This window comes from Megascapheus bottae, chromosome 7 (assembly GCF_031878675.1).
Source record: "Megascapheus bottae isolate mThoBot1 chromosome 7, mThoBot2.hap1, whole genome shotgun sequence".
Lineage (NCBI taxonomy): Eukaryota > Metazoa > Chordata > Mammalia > Rodentia > Geomyidae > Megascapheus > Megascapheus bottae.
In genome coordinates, this window is record NC_143515.1 from 63,064,672 (window position 1) to 63,087,106 (window position 22,435).

Sequence of the window (22,435 nt, forward strand, 5' to 3'; positions counted from 1 at the left end):
CTTTTTTGAAGATGGATTGAACTGGCCTGACACTCATGGTAGGAAGGCATGGCAAGATGGATAGATGTGTATTCTGGAATGCAGTTGCTCCCTGTGGACTTCTGCTCTACCCAGATTGGCTGCTTGTGAGTTCTATTGGTGAGCCCCTAGAGTTGATGAACCCTAGAATTGTGAGGCTACTCAGGAAGGGAAGTGAGCATGCATCTGTTTTTATTAAAGAACTTATTAACATTGATTTTTACATCTATTTCAAAACATCTGTTTTATCTAGGTGTGCCTATGCTTATTCAGCCATTGGAAGGCAAACTCCTACAATGGGTCAAATGCCATGCTAGGCACTGGTACACTGTCCAGGGCAACACAGACGATTGACAGGTTGTTTTCCATGGAGACACAGAGAGTGCTGCATGACCACTGAGGACAGGCTATCCTGAGAGACTCAGAGTGGCATCCTGGAAATGCACTGAGCCATCTGAAGTGAAAAGGAGGCACTGGACCAGACGATGGGAGATGGAAGGGATGGAAGACACAGTTCAAGTGGTAGACTCCCTGCTTAGCAAGCAAATAGATAAGTAAAAATAAGCAAAATGAAATAGAACTCTTGCCTAGCAAGCACGAAGCCCTGAGTTCAACTTCCTGCACTGCCAAAATTAAAATGCAGTAGTAGAAAAATAGAAAGGCAAAGATGTCCTAGGCCAAGTGTACGGCCTCTGGTGCCTGTGGTAAAAGAGATCCTGACGCTAGCAGTGAACTGGTGGTTGAAATACAATGGTTCAGAGGAGCTAGGATTTTAGCATTGTCATAAGAAAGAGCAGCGTGGGCTCAGATGCTCAGACAGCCGAGCCCTGATCCCTAACAGGCCCTAACCTCAGAGGCTGAGTGGTACATCCAAGAACTCTGAGTCTGGGCAGGAGAAGCCAGTACTTTGCCTCAGTACCTGCAGAGCTAGCAGGGGTGAGGTGAAACAAATCCTACATGTCCTGCTGGCACTTCTGCTTGAACAACTTCATTTTTCTGAATTGCTCAGCTTCATCAGCGAACTGGTGACAAAGCCGGGCTCACATGGCTCTTGCAAAGTGTTAAGAGAAGGGGAAAATGATAGCACTTGCAGTTTAGCAACCCAGCTCCCCTAGTTCCTCAAGGAAGGCTCTTCACGCCCCCAGGCCATGGTTGTGGCATCTGCAGAGGCTCGTGCTAACACTAGATGGCACACGCTCCCTGCCCAAAGGCTCCTTCAGCGCGACAGCACAGATCTTCAGTGTCTCAGCAGAGCCAGCCTGGGGAGTGCTGGCTAATTTAATACTCTGATTTAGCCCAAAAGGCCAGCCCCGTCCCCACAGCGAGCCTTTCTCCTTTCCTGAACTCCTTTTTGTTCCTCCTTAACTTATTAGTGAATATATTGTGATTGTTTCGGAGAGGGGGGAGGAACATTTATTTAAGAACCTTTCAAATGCATTTCCTTGAAGAACACGGCAGCACCCAGTCATTCATTCTCCGGTTTCTCCTAGAGCCTAGTTGGTTAGCAGATGAATATTTATTAATTTAACAAAGGGAAGATTTTTACATGAGTTCAAGTGAATCCTCTCATTTCAAAAATCAGACTGTTTGGGTTGCAAACTCCAAAAATCAATATATAAGATTTGTTTAAGGAACCCATGATGTCTCTGAAAAACCTCCTTCTAAGGTTACATGGGTCAGGCGTCATTCCAATGCCAGGCACAGAGCTCTGGACATTTGCATGCTCTGGGCATGCAAAGCCTCTACCTGCACCTGACTCTACCTGTTGACATTCTTCGGCATCATTCTAGATTCTTGGGTATCACACTTACTCCAAGGGAATTCTCTAGATAGGTCATGTTCTAGAGACTTCAGCTTTCATGTTGCAAGTCAAAGTGGATGTACTGGTCCAGTCAAAGGTAGATGATTCTGTGCCAGGCTCACAGCAGCATGTCTTGCAGACCCAGTGGGATGAGCTGAAGGACCCTGGAGACCCCTCTCCCCAAAATTGTTCACTTGGCATTACACACAATTGGAATACTGGGTGTGGATTAGACCTCACTATAGGACTAGCTCGTGCACCCACATTGCTTCTTGTTCTGTGGTCGTTGGTTCTCTGAGTAGCTTTGATGGGTGACTCACACTGAACATTTCTTCCTTGGACCCTGACTTCTGGAGTTAGTGAGCATGCCCTGTCCTGGGTTTCAGAGGAGATCCTGGCATGGTTGCATGCTGGGGCCTCATGTTAACTCTTATTGCAGACTAAGGACCAGAAAGGCAGCTTGGAAATGGCTTGGAAATGGCCCTTGAGATTGTGGCTTGGGCCTCTTCATGGAAGCAAGTCCTTGTTCCATGACCTAGGTGCATGTGCTTTATAAAGAATTCATGTGACATGATTCACCCATGAGGCCACAGGGGGCACAAGCTGAGTCCTTTTTGGATTAATCCTCTTCTGAGCTGAGATGTGAACTCCTGCCTCGAAGGATGGGGACAAAGAGGCAGTAACTGAGGTGTCTGGAAAACCTTTCTGAGTTATTAGTGGGGTTAGCCTTGGGAGTTAAGTGTTCTGGTAAATGGGCCACATATTATGCTGGTTTCTCTGTAGTAACTGAGACAAACAAATAGGAAGATGGCTAAAAACTGGGCGTAGAAGCAGATGGCTTGTGAGACGTGTGAGACCTTGATAAAGAAAGTGAAGCAAGTGTGTGGGAACAAAGATAGCACAGGAGGAAGGAGCTGAGTTGGCACTGAATATTCATGATCCACACTAAATATACATGAGATACAAGAAGCCCCAAGTATTCAGGGTACATCCACAATACAGGAGACCCAGGAGGCACTCAAGGTTTAGCCATTCTATGGTGATTCCATGATGGTCCTATTTCATCCCCTAGAAATGCAGATCGATGCCCCTGGCCTTCAGCAAGACTGCTGAGCTAAGCTGATGGATGACACATTTGCCTGTCCTATGTCTCCAACGGAGCACTGGGTGTTTGGGACTCAGGCACCTTCCGTCATTTGGGCTCCTTGACAAACAACAGCTCAGTACGTGATGCTAACTACACTAGCCGCAGAAAGGGCTGACTTGGCAGAGCCACAGGACACAGTTCCAACCTAGACCTTGGATTTGGAGATGATCCTTCCATGTCTCTCATAATACTGTGTGTCCTCCATGCCATCTCTTTCCTCTTGCCTCTGGGTTTTGAGTGAATTCAATTAGCCATGTCAATCTGAGCCACTTACCTAGGTCCATGAGCCCTTTTGTTGGACGACTGGGACAGCTCACTGGGGATGGACTTGGAGGATACCACTGCAGCAAGGTCAATTCCCCCAGGACCCTTGGAACAGAATGGAGTCAGGCAGAAACAGAAGAATTATGTACTGGCTTCAAACATCCTAGGGCAGCTCCTGTGCTGTGGGTATCAAGTTTGTGGGGAGTTGAAGGGGAGCATCATCCTGCTGTTGCTCTATTGAAGCCCCTCAGCCCCGCTCCTCACTGCCCCACAACAAAGACCAGCTCCTGGAGAGAAGATTGAGTGGGTCCTCTGACCTCATGCCCCGGATGGTTTGATAGGGACACAGCAGCTTCCTCTCCTAGTTCTGAAGGCACAGGGTGAGGTGAACTCTGGCCACTGGTAGACTCATATGCCTTCCTAGCAGCCCAATGCACATTCCACCAGCACTCTCTCCTTCCTGTGAGGAATGAGTGATCCTTCTAGCTGTGTGGCTTAGCAAGCTATATACACACTTTGTGTCTTAGGCTCCACAATAGCAGACATTTGTTGAATAGTGCCAAGCATAGATGAGAACTTTTCCCTTTCCTTCCCCTCATTCTCTCCTCCCCTTCTCTTTCTTCTCCCTCCTCTCCCTCCCCTCCACTCCCCTTTCATGTCTTTCCTTGTCTCCTTCCCTCCCTTTTCCTTCCTTTTGGCTTCTCCTCCTCTTGGCTCCTATTTTTTTCTTCTCATTTCCTCTCCTTTTCTTACATAGCTCTTGGTTTTTAAAAAATAGGCATACAGGCACTGGAAAAGATTCTAACATACGGAGATGAGAATCCAGTTTCTGTTCTTTTCAAAATTTTATTGTTATTGTAAAAGTGGTGTACAGAGGAGTCACAGTTACATAAGTCAGGTAATGAGTTCATACATTTCTTTTTGAAAAATATCACCCCTTCCCTCACTCTCTCCCAGTTTTTCCCTCCCATCCCCACCTACAAGTTATTTGGTACATTTTCAACATAGTTATTCACCCTTTGTCCATTCATTTCTGTACAGCATCTGTTCTTAAGGAGATAGCAGCCTTGTGAAGAAATAAGCAGGCAAACCAGTCCAGCGCTGGGTGCAGAACACACGTGGGGCCTGCAGATCTGCCTGGAGAATCTTGAAAGACACCTGGAGGACATGGCCTCTGGTTTGAAAGCTGAAGACAGAGGTAGGGGGGAATGGGTGCTCTGGGTGGAAGGCAGAGTGGGGAAAAGCGACAGATGCTTCCTAAGTAGGATTCATCAGGAGTAACACGTAGTTGTGTGGGGAAGAAAGCACTCTGGGAACTTAGCAGAGGAAATGCTGGCAGATAGAGAAGTGGGGAAAAGTTGGGGTAATATAAGTGACCTGTTACAGGAAGTGGTATGTTCTCATAACTCATTCCCGAACCTTCTCCCAGCTGTTTCTTAGAACCCAAAGGGTCCTCACAGGAACTTTTCCAGCCAAGTCCATTTCCAGTCCACCACTGTGTCCCAGAACACCCTCAATGACCTAGAAAAAAAATCCCATCTGATAATGTGACAGAAAAGGGGCAGCCTGAAGACACATGGACACAAAAACAACCTCCTTCATCATAGCTGTTCTACCCTGGGGTTTCATAACCAGGGACAGCCCAAGGGAGGGAGGAGAAGGAAGAGGAGGCCTCCCAACTGATTTCAAAGGTGCTCTTCCACTCCAGCTGCATCTCACTCAGTTGGAAAGATGTTCTTGTTCTGTCCACTTTGAAAGAAGAAATGAGAAACCAACACAACAGACTCAGCCAAAGAAGCCAACATTCAGTGAACAAGACCAGATGCTTTTACGCGGACTCATCAGATGCAAGCCCAGGGCCTCTGGAAAGATAGCAACCCCTTTGCTACTGTGGAATCTGAATGCATATAAGGGGACAAAGGTCATCTGGAGGTTTTCTGTAGAAGAAATCAGTTTATTGGTAAGTATCAAAAGTAGGACCCAATCAGGAGAGAGACACTGTATAGGAAGTTGAATGGAAAGGTTTTGAAATGACAACAGGAGCTGAGAAGTTTGTAGGGGAAAACTACTCAATATGATAGTGGGTATAAGAGGACTGAAATTCTTCCTGCTGAGGTAGAGAGGCCCAGAAGACCCCTTTTAATCCCTCCACCCACTGTGGATCCACACCTTATTTTGGAGGGCACTGGGTATTGTTGTGGCTCTCTGAACGGCAGAGAAGTCATTGTGGTATCACCATACCACAGAGTCTTTCCCCTCCTTCCCTCAGGCACCAAAGGAAGCCATTCATAGGAAGATGTCTGAGCAGAAGCTCTGCTTACTAAATGGCCCACTGTAAAAAACGCAATTTCCTCACAGAAAATATTGAAAAGACATATATTCAGGGCTTGAGATTTAATAAAATTAATCATTTTTACTGCTTCATCGAAGACATTCTTAGATGAAATTGACTTTTTTTTCCCTTCTTTTTTACTGCGGGCGTATGGCAGTAAGGGAGACGGTGGCTAGTCGTTGGGTCTGGCGCTGCTGTCTTGATTTCTGTTAAGGCACCCAAACAACTTCCTTCACTGTGGCCTCTGTACCACCAACATAAATGTCAACACAACAAACAAGAGAAATAGCATCTTAGAATGATTACTAAATTAATTTTGATCCCACTGTCTCCCTGAAAGGATCTTGAAACCCCTGGGGTCCACATAACACCCTGAGAGGATTACTGCGTCAAATGACTTGTGCAAAGTCCTACACTAGGAAGTAATAATAAGAATGCATGCATTGCCCTGCTAGCTACACATCCGGGAATGTTTTTTAGCAAACCTGTCACAGTCACCAATACATTGCATATTTCTTCTTTCTCTGAGTGACTGGTACATTGAAAAAGAAGACAAAGAGTCCAGATATCATGTAGAGACCCAGTTGGAAGATGGAGCATTGGGTCTGTTAACCAGCTGAGCTTATGGGCTTGTTGTCAAGTCTGGTTGCTCATGCACAAAGCATGGGCCTGCCAAGTGGCTGGAGGAAGATAGGAGAGGAACTTCCCCAGAGCGGCCTAACAGAACTGGGGGTCCTCTACTGCTACTTACTCCAGCAGAGCTGAGCATGGCTAGTTATTTCCAAGTCAGGTAAGGCTTCCATGAAAATTCAGTTGTAGAACCAGATTTTTAAATACTTCTCATACTGGAAATATTTTTCCCTCTACTTTACCCAGGATCCTCATTGTACCTGCCCAAACAGTCTCTGTAGACAATTTCCTGTCATTTCTTAGATATCTTCGAATCCTTTATCTTCCCTTTGCAACATCCTCCATCATCAATGAAAAGTAATCGCATGCTTGTTTAGACAGCTCCAGTGCACAGACTCTTGTAAATACTCCATCCTTCCTAAGAGCCTGTGGAGGGTTGGGAGAAGAACATCAGATCTCCATAGGGCCACACTGTGATGGGGACATCACAACTCCAGGCTCCTCAGGCCAGGGTACCCAGAAGAGACCAATCTCTGGGAAATTGGGTCCCCACAGTCCTGCTCATACAACATGGGAATTCACCACATCTAGAGTGACCATTTAGTATCTGCCCCCTAAGAAAGACCACCTCTGGGCACCTGGAGAAATAAATCATTGGGTAGCTACGTGGTCTTACAGCCTCCAAAGCAGGATAAGTCAGATCTGCAACAGAACAGGCCTTTCTAGTGATTCAATATTTGTGCTGCCAGATGTGCGCTGGCCTCGTTCCCCTGGACAGCCCTCCTTAAGCAGCAGCAAGCTCTGCATTCTAAGACTTCATAGAAGCAGTCAGCTCTCATTATTACCATCCATCTGTTCGTGCTTGTCCTGACATCACCTCTTTGCAATTGGTGTTCACAAAACGGGCCGCACTGTCGCAGTGTGCAGATCTTCTCATGTTTATTGAAAATGTTTTCTGTTTTGTTTTATTTGGTACTAAGGATTGAATTCAAGATCTTACACTTGCTAGGCAAGTACTCTACCACTTGTGCCATGATTCTCCTACCCTCACTTCTGAAGAGGCTGGGATCACAGCCATGTACCTACGCACCCAGCTTGTTTTGGAGATAAGGTCTCATTAACTCTTGGTTCATGCTGTCTTGAACCATAATCCTCCTATCTCTGTCTCCTGAGTAACTGGAATTACAGGCTGGCACCATCCATGCTTGCTTTACTGATTGTAGTTTTGAGTGGTTACTTCTCGGTGGCTCTCTTCTAGTCACCCCCACAGCACAATTTACTCCTGCAGAGATTTTCTTTCAGGCAGTTAATCCTAATCCCAGTAGGCCTGATCAAAGAGCTTCCCACATCCTTCCTTTCCCTAAACATGCCACACTTGATTTCTCTTAATTTACACTGCCTGCCTTGACTATATAACCCACGGAGCTCATACAAATATCCCTCAAACCCAAACACTAGTTTGTCTGCAGGGGTTTTAAGTACAGTCATTCATTTTAACTTAAGAGTTTAGGATTTTGCAATTGAAACCCACTCCTAACAAACACTTACAATATATATATGTATATATTTATATATATGTAAGCAGATAAATGTTGCTAATAGGCATTTAAGAGCTAATTTTTAGAAGAAACAAAACTTTCACAATAAACCATAGGCATTTATCTTCCAGTCTAAATTCCCCCACTTAACCTTCCATATTTGAGCAGTTTCCTTGGGGGGATTATCTGTTTGTTGCTCCTGGCTTGGTGTCTGAATTGTTTGTAAGTGTTTTCATTACAAAAGCCCCTTCATTAAGCAAGTTGGCCTTTGAAGGAGTCTGTGTGCTTACAAAACCAAAACAAAAACTAGAGGCTCCTAACTTAATTGTTGACTTAGTTTACAAGAGTTTGCTCAAAGGGATTGGGATATTTACATATTATGGGATTCTGGAATCTCTTTTTCGTGTGTGTGTGTGTGTGTGTGTGTGTGTGTGTGTGTGTGTGTGTGTGTGTGTGTTGAGAGGGTTTTTAACACAGCTTCCTAGGTCCCACTGTCACTTTCTTCACTTGAATACATTTTACTTTCACAGCATGTCACATTCCCCAGATTTATATATGGTTTGATGTTGGAGTCCTTTTGGAATGACTGGTTCCCTGGATTTGCCAAGGAGGCAACTTAATTCACAAAAAGCTTCTTCTGGGCCTGGAGTTTGGCCTAGTAGTAGAGTGCTTGCCTAGCATGCATGAAGACCTGGGTTCAATTTCGATACCACATATAGAAAAACCAGAAGTGATGCTGTGGCTGTAACCTTGAGAAAGCCCAAGGACAGGGCTCAGGCCCTGAGTTCAAGCCCCAGGACTAGGATGGGAGTGAGGGAAGTTTCTTCTTTGCTCCTTGTTATTATAAAATTGATATACAGAGAGGTTACAGTTATATAAGTCAGATAATGAGTACATTTCTTTTTGGAAAATATCCCCTCTTCCTTTGATCTCTCCCAGTATTTTCCTCCTGAGCCCACCTACAAATTGTATAACTCATTTTCAACATGGGGTCTAGCGAGTATCACTGCTTCATTTGTTCCCCCTCAATCATGTTAATATTCCTCATCCTTCCTCTCTGTCTGTTCTCTCAGACACACATCCAGTCTCCCATCCCTGGACATAGATCTGAAAAGGCTGTGTCTGACCCGGGCCACATGTGTGTCTTATGAAGAGGAGGGTGAAGGAGTGAGCATTTGGTTTACTGGTGCTTGCATACACATATTAATTTTCGGGCCTTCATCTGCTTTGGTAGACAAATCACAAACATTTCAGTGAATAACCACGTCTGTTATGCAAATTGGTTTCCGTCTGCTGGTCTGTTGAGAATAATCTTCCGTAATTACAACAGTTATTTACTTATGGGCAAATCAGCTTTCTTACCACCTTCTGCATTCGCCAGAGGCCTCCACCTGCTGCAGGATCCCCAGTATCTGGGTGAGACGGTGGGCTCTGACCTAAGCCTATGGTCTGAGCTGGCAGGCCCTGCGAGCTAAGGGATGCTCAATGACTTCAGTCAAGGAGTGGGAATGAGACAACCCAGTGCTTCTCCACAGGAAGGTATCTAGGACCTAGTCCTGCAGGATTTTGTAGCTAGTTGAGGAAGCAAGTCACATGGAACAAATGGAGGATAATTAAGCCCTCGAAGGTATAGTTCTTCTTAAAATGGTTGCTGTGACTATTCAGCCTGGAAGATTAAAGTGTGGCCTGAAGGATTTGGAGATGCCTTCTTGAAGAGGAACTTGTCATGGGTTTACAAAGACGGGACACATTTCTGGAGAGCTTCTGATGGAAAGGCCTAGAGCAGATGCCAGAGGAAGGAGTTAGTATCACAAGGCCTGTCAGGATCTTGAATAGTTGCCTTTGTCCTCACCATAGAGAGGGAGGTAGAGAAATAGAGGCAAGGAGATTGCCTAAGAAAGTCAGGAAGGCAGAGACAACATTGAAAATTCAGAATCAGAAGATGATGGACGAAATCTGGGTGAGTCCCACGGGTCCTTGTTATCTGTGGTTTATGTAAAATGTCTGCAGTTTCAACAACTGTGGGGACTTTTTTTTTTAACCTATACTGAACTAGTTTTCTGTTCATTATTCCAATAACAATGTAGCATAGCAACTCTTTATATTGTAGCACCTATTCATACGAATTAGGCATTCTAAGTAATCTAGCAATGACCTAAAGTAGATGGGAAGAAATGTGTGGGTTCTATGCAAACAGGATGCCATTTTATCAAGGGATGGTGTCACCATCTCTTGCTGTGTGGGGGGGGGGAGGGTCCTAGACCAATCCCCATGGATACTGAAAGGTGACTGTACTTGAGGCCTGACTTTGGGATCTTGATCTACGGGGAAACAATGTGGAGAGGATAAACCAGATGAGAGGTGTGGGCCCGGGAGCATGGCTATCCTTTCCTTTCTGCTTCTTTTACTTCTTCCCTTCACAGCATATAGTTTTCACAGTTGAAATGCATAAGAATATGACCCCCTAGGGTAGGACAGAACTTGTTCTCCATATTTGGCAGATGAGGAAAACAAGACCAAGGAGCAGTATATCACTAGCCATTTGGTTGAGTTATGGGGGGCTCTTTGGATGTCAATCCGTCACAATTAGTAGTAATACTTATTAGGTTAGAAATCATGTACACATAGGAAATGAATGCCATGTTTTCTGTACGGCTCTGAGAGTCTGATTCTGATATAGCTTTGTCTCCAAATACCTTCTGTTCCAACAAGAAAGAATTCAGAGATATTTCTTGGAGAAACTACTGGATTATCAGCTGACTAGCCTTCTTCATTTACCTGGCCACCATATTTGTGGAAATGATTGGAAGTTTGAAAGCCCAAGGCACCCAAAGAATATATGTCACCCAGAGGCTACTAAGAGATCCACTACGATCTGAATGGAATGACATGGTCTTTTCTCTCTTATATGTAGGAAGTAGAGGGCAGGACTGGGGGGCTTCATGAAGAAGATAGGTGAGTAACAGAAAGTAAAGCTATACTGTCTTCTCTGTGTGGAAGACATAATGTCAATAATGTTGAGACCCAATCATACTTAAGCATCACGTAGTATTATGCAAGTAGAGACTTGTCTATTGTTCATACATTTATTCAGTGAGTATTTATTGAGCAGTGATTTGCAGGCCAAGGCATGCAGATCTGAGCACTCAGAGATGAGCACACATTCCCCTTGCTTTCCATGACACATAGTCCAGTCAAGGAGAGTCAGATGTTTCTGGAGCTAAAGTCAGTGCAGTCCTCTGGTGAGGGGACAGTGTACAGGGTCATGAAAATCTAAGGAGGGCTCATAATTAACGGTTGGGAAGCCTTGGAGAAGGTGACATTCATTCACTCACTATAAAAGCCACACTGGTTTATTGGCCGTTACACATTTCTTTTCTTCTTCTTCTTCTTCTTTCTTCTTCTTCTTCTTCCTCTTCCTCTTCCTCCTCCTCCTCCTCCTCCTCCTCCTCCTCCTCCTCCTCCTCCTCCTTCTTCTTCTTCTTCTTCTTCTTCTTCTTCTTCTTCTTCTTTTTTGTTTGGTTATGGGACTTGAACTCTAGGCCTGGGCACTGTTCCTGAGCTCTTTAGCTAAAGCCTAGTGCTCTACCATTTGAGCCACGGCACCACTTCTGGTTTTCTGGTGGTTGATAGGAGATAAGAGTCTCACAGACCTTTGTGCCTGGGCTGTCTTTGCATTGTGGTCCTCATATCTCAGCCTCCTGAATAGCTAGGATTACAGGTGTGAGTCACCAGTGCCTGGCCAATTACACATTTCTTTCTGAAGATATTTGCACTTGCTAGTCCTTAAGGAACAGATGTTCCTGTTTGGCCAAGCTCCTATGCTTGTATATAAAGAGAGTACTTTCTCAAAGGGCCTTCTCTTGACTTCCAGTCCCCAAATCCATGTGATGATTGCTTTGTTATTTATACCTCATTTCTTTACAGCACAAATATATCTGTATCTATGTGAATTTTTCTTGGTGCTAGTCTGGAGTTTAAACTTCTTTTGCTTAAAGCTAGGGCCCTACTACCACCTGAGCCACAGCTCTACTTCTGGATTTTTTGGCTTTTATAGTACTATTTTTTGGTGGAGATAGCCTGCCCAGGATCATTTTGAACAGAGATCCTCAGATCTTAGCCTCCTGAGTAGCTAGGATTATAGACGTGAGCCATTAGCACTCAGCTTCTATATGAATTTTTAAATGTTTACTTTCTCCTTTAGTTTATAAACTTGTCAAAATTGGCTTTACTCTGTCTGACACATAAAGGACACTCAATAAATACTGGGAGGATGTGTGAGTAAAATTACACTGAATTTCAGTGTCATCTTCAAATTGGACTTATATACCTACTTATTTATTTTTACTGGGCCTCATACCTTTTATACGATAAAAGGGACTTTGCAGGGATGATTAAGCAAAGACATTAGAAGTGGGAAAAGTCTCTGAGAGGTTTATCTGAGAAGATCTGAGGTAAGTCACAGGTTTCCTCATTAGAGAATGGTAGATAGTCATAGGGACAGAGGTATGATGACCAAAGCAGACACATGAAGGTGTTAGGCAGTTGACCTTGAAAGTATAGGAAGGAGTCTTCAATGAAGGGGCATTAAGTTGGGATAGGCAGGAAATGATGCTCCTCTGAAGCCTTTCAAATGACTCGTCCTTAATGACACCTTGATTTAGTTCTACAAACTCATTTTGAATTTCTAGCTTGCAGAACTGCCAGAGAAAACAATTGTATTATCTTAAGCCTCTCAATGTGTTTTGTTACAGCAGCAATATGAAACTAATACATGTTGGGAACAAATAAGATAATGTGTGAGAAGACTTTGGAAAAGCACAAAGCCAGCAATCATTGTTAGTTTATGATGGCTCATCCCTTGTTTATTCTCTTTCTGCACAGTAAGTTCCAGATCCCTAATGAGGAGAGGTGCTTGAAATAATAGTCTTACACCCCAAGGAAGGATACTTTTTTCATGGTTTATAATTGCCATGGAACTTGAAAATCTCCCAGGTCTTATAGCTCTTAATTATGTTCTCATGCATATGCACCAATTACCCACATGCTTGTACCTGGCTTGTTATTACAAAGATAATTTATATATTATATAATAAAGCATATTATATAATATATATTTCCCTCTGAAAATATCCTCTGAGAAATCACCTCCATTGCAATTATCTGCTCGAGTTGGGACCTGCTTGCCAATCTTCCCTGTGCAATGGAATTAAACCTCTGCTCTTATCGGCTCCAGTCCTGGTGTCTGTTTATTCAACCTGGCAATTTTCTTCTTATACCTCTCACTGATTGCAGATGAGGTTTTCAGGGTTCCTATCTACTTTGCTGGATCTAGCCTGCAATCTAGGAAAGAATCAGGGACTGTCTAGCCCAAGAGGTGATAAATGAATGGCAGTGTTGGGGAAAGAAAGTGTCCATGTTTTTGCTTGCTGTTTTTCCTTGTTAGAAGTAGTTTTGTCAAGTTTGTGCCCACTCAGTGCTAGCAGTGTCTTAGAGATAGCCATGCAGGTTACCAGCTAATCAATGACTCTGCTAACTGAAAGCATGTCAGTTTCCCAACTGGCCCTTCTGGTGACTCTAATTCCTACCTGGCTACATTTACTCCCTCTCTGATCCTGCCCCTTTCTTGTCTAGAGGGAAAATGAAGGTAGATCTTCATGGGAGTTCTTCCCTCACACAGACTCATGTTATTCACTAGGTCAACTGAAAGGTTTGTCCTCGGCTTTCCACTGCTAGTTTGGACTTTAAAAGAAAATTTCCTTTGTGGGAGAAGAAATTGTTTCTTTGGAAACTGCACTTAACACATGAGCTGTATTGTACATCTCTGCAGTGAGGTTTCTTATCTGCACAGTGGAATTTGTAACATAAATGTGATGGTGTCAGTGAGAGACTAAATGGAATTAATTCCTAAAATGTTTGTCATTGCTCACTAAAAATATTTCTTCTTTCCTCAGCCTTTCACTTCCATTTTCACACTTGAAATGACATATACACACCCTGGTATGTTTCCTGTAAAGGAAGATATTGAAACTCCCAGTAGCCATGGAGTTAGCATCAGCTGGTCTGGAGAGAAGCCTGCAGTTTGCGTTTTGAGCAAGCCACCTGGGTGCCAATGGTTATCAAGCTGAACTCTTGTGAGACTTTTTTTATGAGGTGAGCTTGGACCATAGAATTTCAGCACATGAATTATTTTCAGATTACTGCTATCACAAAACTGTTTTCTCTTGCAGTTCTGTAGGCTGGGAGTTCAAAATGGATTTTATAGAGTTAAATCAAGGCAGTGGTCTCACCAGGGTATACTCATAATGCCTGTTACACAGGAGACACTCAACACACCTTAGCCATATTGGATGAGTATCTCTGCGCACTTTCCCTGATTGAAGACTATATATAAAATAGCACAGTCATCTGCCTGTCATCTGAGCCTAAAACATCTTCCTAAGGGACAACTAATGCTCCCATCCCCCCGTCCAACAGATCTAAATCAGAGAATCCCAGGCCAAATGTCACTTTCTGGAAGCGACTCTCCAGTTTAAGTTAGCATAGCCTCTCATCAGCAAGCATCACTCAATCACTTCCTTCCTTCCTTCCTTCCTTCCTTCCTTCCTTCCTTCCTTCCTTCCTTCCTTCCTTCCTTCCCTTTCTTTCTTTTTTTCTTTTGTCTTTGAAGGGGTTTGAACTTTGGGCCTGAGAGCGGTTCCTCATCTCGTTCAGCTCAAGTCTAGCACTCTACCCTTTGAGCCACAGTGGCACTTCCGGTTTTCTGGTGCTTAATTGGAGATAAGAGTCTCCTAGACTTTTCTGCTAGGGCTGGCTTTGAACTGTGATCCTCAGATCTCAGCCTCCTGAGTAGCTAGGATTATAGGTGTGAGCCACCAGAGCCTGGCTTACTTCATCATTTCTTGCATACATTCCCTCCTTCAGCAGCTTGGCTGCTCTTGATGGTCTTCCTCTAATCGGACTCAAATTTTCTCTCTCCTCCCATTTCATCTACAAGTATTCCAGTCCCAGCTCTGTCATCCTGTTTGTATTTCCTTCAATAGATTCCTTTTTGTTTCCGCAGAACATTCTAAAGTTTTTTCAGAAAATTGCTTTCATCTTTGAAAAGCCAAATAGAGTCTTTGAACCCAGGAGTCTGAAAGCATCATCTCCGTTGACCCCTTCTTCCCACACTGTCCATTAAAGCCCTTCAAGGCCCCTGCTTCCTTGTGTTGGTAGGATTAAGCCTGAAGTCTTCAATGTGACCTCCAAGACTCTGTGGGCTCTGCTCTTCCCCTTACATCTCTAGTCATAATTTGACCAAAATAATTTGGTCTGGCCAGTAGGTCTTTGCTTATTCTAGCTCATTGTCCTAGCTTAGTTTTCTATATGAGTAAAAATGCTGTTTATTTAGCACAGTTTCCCTCAGGCCCTTAAATTTCCATCATATTTCTTTGTTATATGGTCTCTAAGCTCTGTATTTCTGTCAGTGGTGTTTTCTTACTGCATATGTGTGTATACATCATATATATATACACATGTGCATTAATATATTACATATAGCAATATATATAACTATATGTATGCATACATATACATCAGATGTATAGGTACTTGACTAATATTGGTTACTAAGAGAGCAAGGACTTGTCTGCTTTTGCTCAACCCATGTGTCTTTCACCTAATTTGGGAAGACTGAACATATCCTAAGTGAACATACATGGGGAAGAAATGAAGGAATGAAAGCGTGAAGTTGAGTTTTGTGACAGCAAAAAGCACCTGGGGTCGTTAAGCCTTGGGAATCAAAGTTAGGCAGTTGATCTCTAGTTAGTATGCCAGAATAGAATTTTACTTTTGCATGTGGAAACTAAGATATAACAGACTGCTGGACTACTCTGATTAGTTGTGACAGGAAAATCGTCATTAAGTCCTAGAAATTCTGTAAGAAAGTAGGTTTGGTTGATTAAATGTTTCATAAAACAGACCTGGGAAAACAAATGTTTCACAGTGAACAACAAGGTAGTGGCTGTGGTAAGGCAAAAGAAGTGTGTGTGTGTGTGTGTGTGTATGTGTGTGTGTGTGTGTGTGTGTGTGTGTTGGGGCAAGGCACAGGAGGGACAGAATCCAGGAAGCTCTGGACTGAGCTCACAAACCCTCTATCTAACAAGCGATGTGGATGGGGTAGGCAATAATGGGAAAATAAAGGGCATATTTAGAGCAAGGATGTTCGAAAGGTAGAGGTAAACGTGGAAGGACAAGACAGTATGCTTATTGAAGGTCAGCAGTGCAGATACTGCAGGAAATAAGAAGTCTTGTGAGATTCTGATCTGCAGGGCCTGCCCTGGACCTCCAGAGCCTCTTCTCAGATATTGGCCTAAATCTTAGAGTGAAGAGATTGTCCAAGGCAGTCATAATTTCTCAGGCAATTACTTGGTCTAGGAGAGATTATTGTGCTCAGATGAGCCAATCATTTCTTTTTTGCCAGTCTTGGGCTTGAGCTAGGGGCCTGAGCACAGTCCTTGGGTTTTTTTTTCTGAAGGATAGAACCCTACCACTTGAGCCACAGCACCATTTCCAGCTTTTTCTATATATGTGGTACCCAGGAAATGGGCCAATCATTTCTTGATACTTAGAATTGAAATATTGGGGGAATGAATTTGTCAGAATACAAGCACAGGCCAGAGTTAGATTTTAGGCTAACCAAAATCAGAGGAGTAGAAACCAGGAGACACACAACCAGTGGGAGGCCAAGAAGCAGGCTGTTTGTATCCAACAGAGTACTTCTTTGGCCCCGTGCTTTCCAATTGCTTACCATTCTGCTTCTGGAAGGCCTGGCTGATTCAGGTAACAGTGAATTCTCTATTTTTCCAATCGCTTAAGTGAGTCCCTCTGTGTCCTTTATAATCAAAAGAAATCCAAAAAGTAGTCAGTGATTTAATAAGCAATGGGAAAGTAGTTTCAACTTAAATCTGGGATATATTTGGAAGGACTAACTTTGCCAGAGGAAAGAGCCAAGAAAACAGTCTAAGAAGAGGTGAGGCAGAGACTGGGCACAATGACTCATACTGGCAATTCTGGCTACTTGGGTAGTAGAAACAGGAGAATGTAACCCAGCCAAAAAATTAGTGAGACCCTATCCCAATGAATAATTGGGGCATAATGGTTTAAATCTACAATCCCAAGTATAGAATAAGCACAGGTAGGAAGATAGGAGTCGAAAGCCAACTGGAGCAAAACCAACAATAGCAAAAACAAAAAAACAACAACAAAAAAACCCTATGAGCTCTTATGTAAGGCAGAAAAAACAAGGGATAGTGAATGCTTGGCTGAAGTGGTAGAATGCTTGTTCAAGTGTGGGGCCCTGTTTAAAACCTGATATATATATATATATATATATATTCACATATGTGTGTGATGAAAAATACGGAGAAGAAACGAGATATCATACTTATCTATAATTAAGCTCTTGCATTTATGTATACATTGGTGTCTTAGTTACCTGTGAGGGAGGAAGAGGCTTCTGATCGGTTGTCTGCAGTGGGGATGGCGTGGGATGAATCTTCCCAAGGCTGAAGTCTGAAGTGCAGACTCATCTCTGTCTTTCCTTCTCATCTCTATCTCTACCTTGGGAGATGAAAGAAGTGGTCAGCAAGGAATGAACTGGTCCAGTGTTGTCTTTATCCCAAGAAGAGCAGCCTGGCTAAGCAAGAGTCTCATAGATTCCTCCTCTGCTCTTCTAGAATGCTTTTTTTAAATATATTTTTTATTAAAGAATTTATTGACATTGATTTTTCCATCATATTTCAAATGACATGTTTAACAAACGAGTATTCAAGAAGGGAATCTCTAGATACAATCACTGGCACTTAGTTTTTAGAACATAATCAAAATTAGGCTCAGGGTTTGTATATCATAGATACATATTAATTTATGAAATAAAACATTATGTCTGTTAAGTCCCTTACTGAGGCTCTTGTGAAGTCACATTGCCTATGGTTCTCCGTATAAAATCTCAGCTACCAGCTATGTACCTCCAGATATTCAAGGGCACTCTTTTCATCTGCCTGTATGGTCAGAGAATATTTACTGAGTGTCTCCAGGATGCTCATTTCTGTAGCAGGTGCTCTATGTACTTGACTTACTTGTGTGAAGCAAATAGCTAATGGACTACTCCACGTGCTGTTCTGTTGGAAGGGTTCTGATGCTTTGGTGGGCATTGCCAGGGCAACCAGACCAGGAGTCTAGTAATTAATTAATGATGCTGTAATCACACGCAACCCTCCCTAAACAGAAGAGGAAACTGGCTGGAATAATTTTCTTCTTGATAGGATATGGGTCAAAGAGAAACACATTTGAAGGGGAAGAAAAGTGTGTGTGTGTGTGTGTGTGTGTGTGTGTGTGTGTGTGTGTGTGTGTATGAGAGATGGGGGTGGTGAGTTGTGGATGAAAACAGTTCAATTTCATAACCAAGCAGAGGACTTGCAGCTAGTTGGGTTGTTCTTAGGAGAGAAAGAAAGTACCACATTAAAAGTCTATCAAGGGCAAAGCTCTGGCTCATGGAAATGCTAATGAAGACTCCTGAGAAGATCCATGTAGAAGAGAAAATTTGTGAAGGAAGATGCATATATATATATATATCTGTCTTATATAATTGTTGATATGTGTGTGGAAGTTATGTAAAACTGCCCTGGGGTACTGTAAGATACCTCTGCTATACATGTAATCAACTGCTCTTCTTTTCTTAAGCTAGTTTAAGGGTTTTGGATCTTTTCCTTTCCCTTCCCATCCCTTCCCTTCCCTTCCCTTTCCCTCCTCCTTCCCTTTCCTTTCCCTCCTTCTTCCCTCTTCCTTCCCCTTCCCCTTCCCTTCCTTTCCCCTCCGCCTTCCCTTTCCTCTACCCTTCCCTTTCCCTCCTCCTTCCCCTTCCCCTTCCGCTTTCCCTTCCCTTCTCTTTTAATTTTGTTCCCTTTTTCTTTGGACAACTGGGCTGTGATTTCGTAAATTAAGGTCCAGTACTAGCCCATCCTGGCTTCTTTCAGCTCTTTCGTTGCTGATTCTAATGATTCCCTATGTAATCCTGGAGGATGATTTATTATTGCCCTTCTATCTCATTCTAGATAACAAACAAATCAATAAAATGGGATCTTTCTAGGATTTGTAAGGATTCCTAAGGCACAAATCTCTCAAACATCCACAAGGACTATAAGTAACACCATGGCTTCAGATTATATATTAATGCTGCTGGACTTGACTCTGACAGAAAAAAAAAATTGAGTCCCCTGATGCTAGACATTTGACATTTACTATTTCCTAGACATAAACTCCATTCTGAAGATGAGGAAACAACTTCAGAAAGGTTGTAGACTCCCCCTAAAATTGAGGGCTCCAAGCTACTGGAGATTTACTTGGCTAATGAAGTAGAAACAGAATATGAAAACAATCTGGGAAGCTCATGGAAGAATCTTCCAGAGTTGATCCACACTCCAGTGTGATCTTCTCTGATTGGTAGAGTGAAATCCTGGACTCTAGTTTCAAGGGAGGCTGGGCAGGAAGTAGTTAACTTTCTCTCCTGGCTTGGAGGCTGTTTTACCACTCAGCAAGGGGAGAATTTCTCTGGGATAGAAAGTGGTTCACATATAAGCCAAAGAAAATTCACATGCCCTCTACAGCTGTAAATTCAGATATGTCTAGGTATCCAAAAATCATCTCTTCACATTTTCTCTCCTGGAGTTATTGATGTCTAAGAAGACACTCATTTTAAAAAGTCACTGAACAAATGGAGTCAAGTATTCTTATCACATGTACCATGTCATTAAGTGGTGGGGGTTTAAGAGTATGAAAGGTCCCTTTTTAACTTCTAAGGTGATAGCTCAGTTCTCACAGCCTGAACAACAGTGTTGTTGGCTAGCTTAAGATGACCTCTCTCTCAGGGGCTTTGTATACAACCCAGGAAAGATGAGTTCCCAGTGCCACTTTTAGTCCAGTTGGTGAAACCACAATGGGTAGCTCAGAAGGGCTGCATATGTCCATGTCACAGTCAGCAAATACTTTCCTCAGAGACAGCCCTCCCCCCCACCATGGGAAGGCAAGAGAGAATCAGGGCTTCAACAAGCCACTGTCAAACCCTGAGTCTCCGTGATGAGGACCAACCTAGGGGTGTGTGATAGCATGGCGGGGAGGAGGAAAAGGAGGGAGAGAGCTGCATTTGAACTGATTCTGGGAGGCTTCTGGGTCTCAGATAGTCAGGCCAATGTCCTGAATGTTGGCTAGTTCTTTCCCTGAAGGACAAAGAGATTCTGCTAGTGGTAATTAGGGGAAGGATTGCTCAATGAGTACTGTTGATGATGCACTGGAGGAATTGCCAAGCTGGTCATGAGGGAGGACTTCCAACTGAAGATGTTTAGCAGGAAAGACAGAGTTCTGAGAGAGGTCTTGAGTGGCTAGGAGAGGAGATAGAGAAAAAGAAATGAAGTGGAAGATATGTGCGCGCGCACACACACACACACACACACACACACACACACACAGAGCATGGATAACTATGAGGAGCTAGAGAGAATATGAGTAGTATCCTGTCCCACCTTCTACCACTGGCCCATGGTCTGCTATAATAATCTAGCTTTAGATATTGGTCCTTCCGTGCATCTAAGTTTAAACAGTATTTATTATATTAATGGCCATTTCCATCAGTTCATGCAAAAGAGATCTCATGACTGTCTCTAACACATGTACCTCCCACACACATTCACACATTGTCTCACCCCCACAGTATGTCTGTCACATATACCGTGTCTCTTACACACACCACCACTGTGTTTCTTACACACAACTTGTCTCTTACAGATACACACATAACACACACCAGTGAAAAGTTCAGATCCATTTGCTGCACGCTGGAGATTGCTTTGCCTTTGAGACCCCAGAAGGAAAAACCCATCAGCTGTCAAGGATTTTAATTATTTATTTATTTTTTTCTAATTATTTATTTTTAATTACACAAGCAATGCATGAAAATGCTCTGGTAGTAAAAAATTCATACAATACATATCAAATAAAAGTGTCCCCGGGTAAGGAATTTTAAATAGCTCTGGTCCTCACCCCTCAACCCCCAGCTCTGCCATGAGCCTGTTCTAGAGAAGGGAATGAAACTGGGAGAGGTTTATGGAATCAGAACAATCAGATAATGGGAGAAGCTGGATTCGATTGGGAGCCTTTACTAGAGCTTACTCTTTCTGTTTAAAAGTTGACATTGTCAGAAAGGTGCTCATAGAATTTGCTGTTGTCTCTTAAAAGTGTGCCTCTGTGGCACCTAACACCTCTTTCTACACCATGCCACCTACAGGCATGGAGGCAGGTCCTCACCATTCTGACTGTATCTGGCCATTGCAAGTGGGAGGGTTTTTGTCCCATTTATCTCTCCCTCAACAACCCTCTAATAGTGGGTATTTTCCCTTATGACTCAATAAGCCCCTGTTAAATTTGCTTCAGAGCCAAATGGAGATGGATAAAGAGTTTTAGAAAAGGAGTCAGAAATGCATTGCATGAAAGATCGAGATGGAAAGGATTGTAGAGACCATCGATTTAGTTCTCCACTTTACAGATGAAGACATCACACTCCAGAGAAGTTTAGTCTCATGCCACAAATCACCCAGGCAGAGTTAGCAGTGAAAGGAAAACACCCAGCCCATTTGCCTCTTCCATTATACCAGAGCTGGGATCTAAGCTGCCACTGTGAGATACATAGAGGACGTATACAGGAGACAATCCTTGGTTCTCAATTTCCTTATCATGTCTGTCTACATGAAGGCAGCATTGCTAAGAGGATCAGATGGAGTAAAGGATATTGAAAATCATGCAAATTTCCAGGGATTTTTCAAGTGTAAAAAATGCTAAAATTGGAAGACCAAATATTCTTTCTTTTTTTTTTTTTTGCCAGTCCTGGGCTTGAGCTCAGGGCCTGAGCACTGTCCTTGGACTTTCTCAAGGCTAGAGCTCTACCACTTGAGCCTCAGCACCACTTCCAGCTTTTTTCTATATGTGGTACCGAGGAATCGAACCCGGGTCTTCATGCATGCTAGGCAAGCACTTTAACCACTAGCCTAAACTCCCGGCCCCAAGACCAAATATTCTTAAAGCATGCTTCTTAAAGCGTGATCATCACCCAACTGCACCAAAAAAAAATTCTGAGGAATCTGGCTCAAGGAACATTTTTTCCACCTTGGTAACCCATCAGAGTAGGAGCCCCTTTCCTTAGCAGTATTGGTAATGTCTTACTTCTGTCTGTCGTGTCTTACCTGTCTGTATTGTTTGTAAGATCAAATTTCAGAGACAGTGGGAATTTTCTCCACTGACTTCACGTAGAGGCATTGACTTGACCAGTGCTTCTCAAACTTGGGTGCCTGGACACATGACCCATAACATTTATGCAGGCAGAGGCTTCCAACAACAGAGAAATTCTGATGTCTGTCTAGGCCTGAGACTCAGTGGTTCAGACTGTGCTGACAACAGAGATGAGGCTTGATTCCCAATGTGAGATCTCAACTTTGCATAAAACAAGCTCTATTTCTTAATGATATTCTGAAAACCTTATCCTGTGTATTATTTCAAAATGGGCGGCCTGGTAGAAAATGAACAAGGAAAAAGATGACTGAATGAATCAGGAGCATTTACTAATGAGTCAGGGAAAGCATATCTACAGATATGTGCTTGTATATAAAGGGCTATTC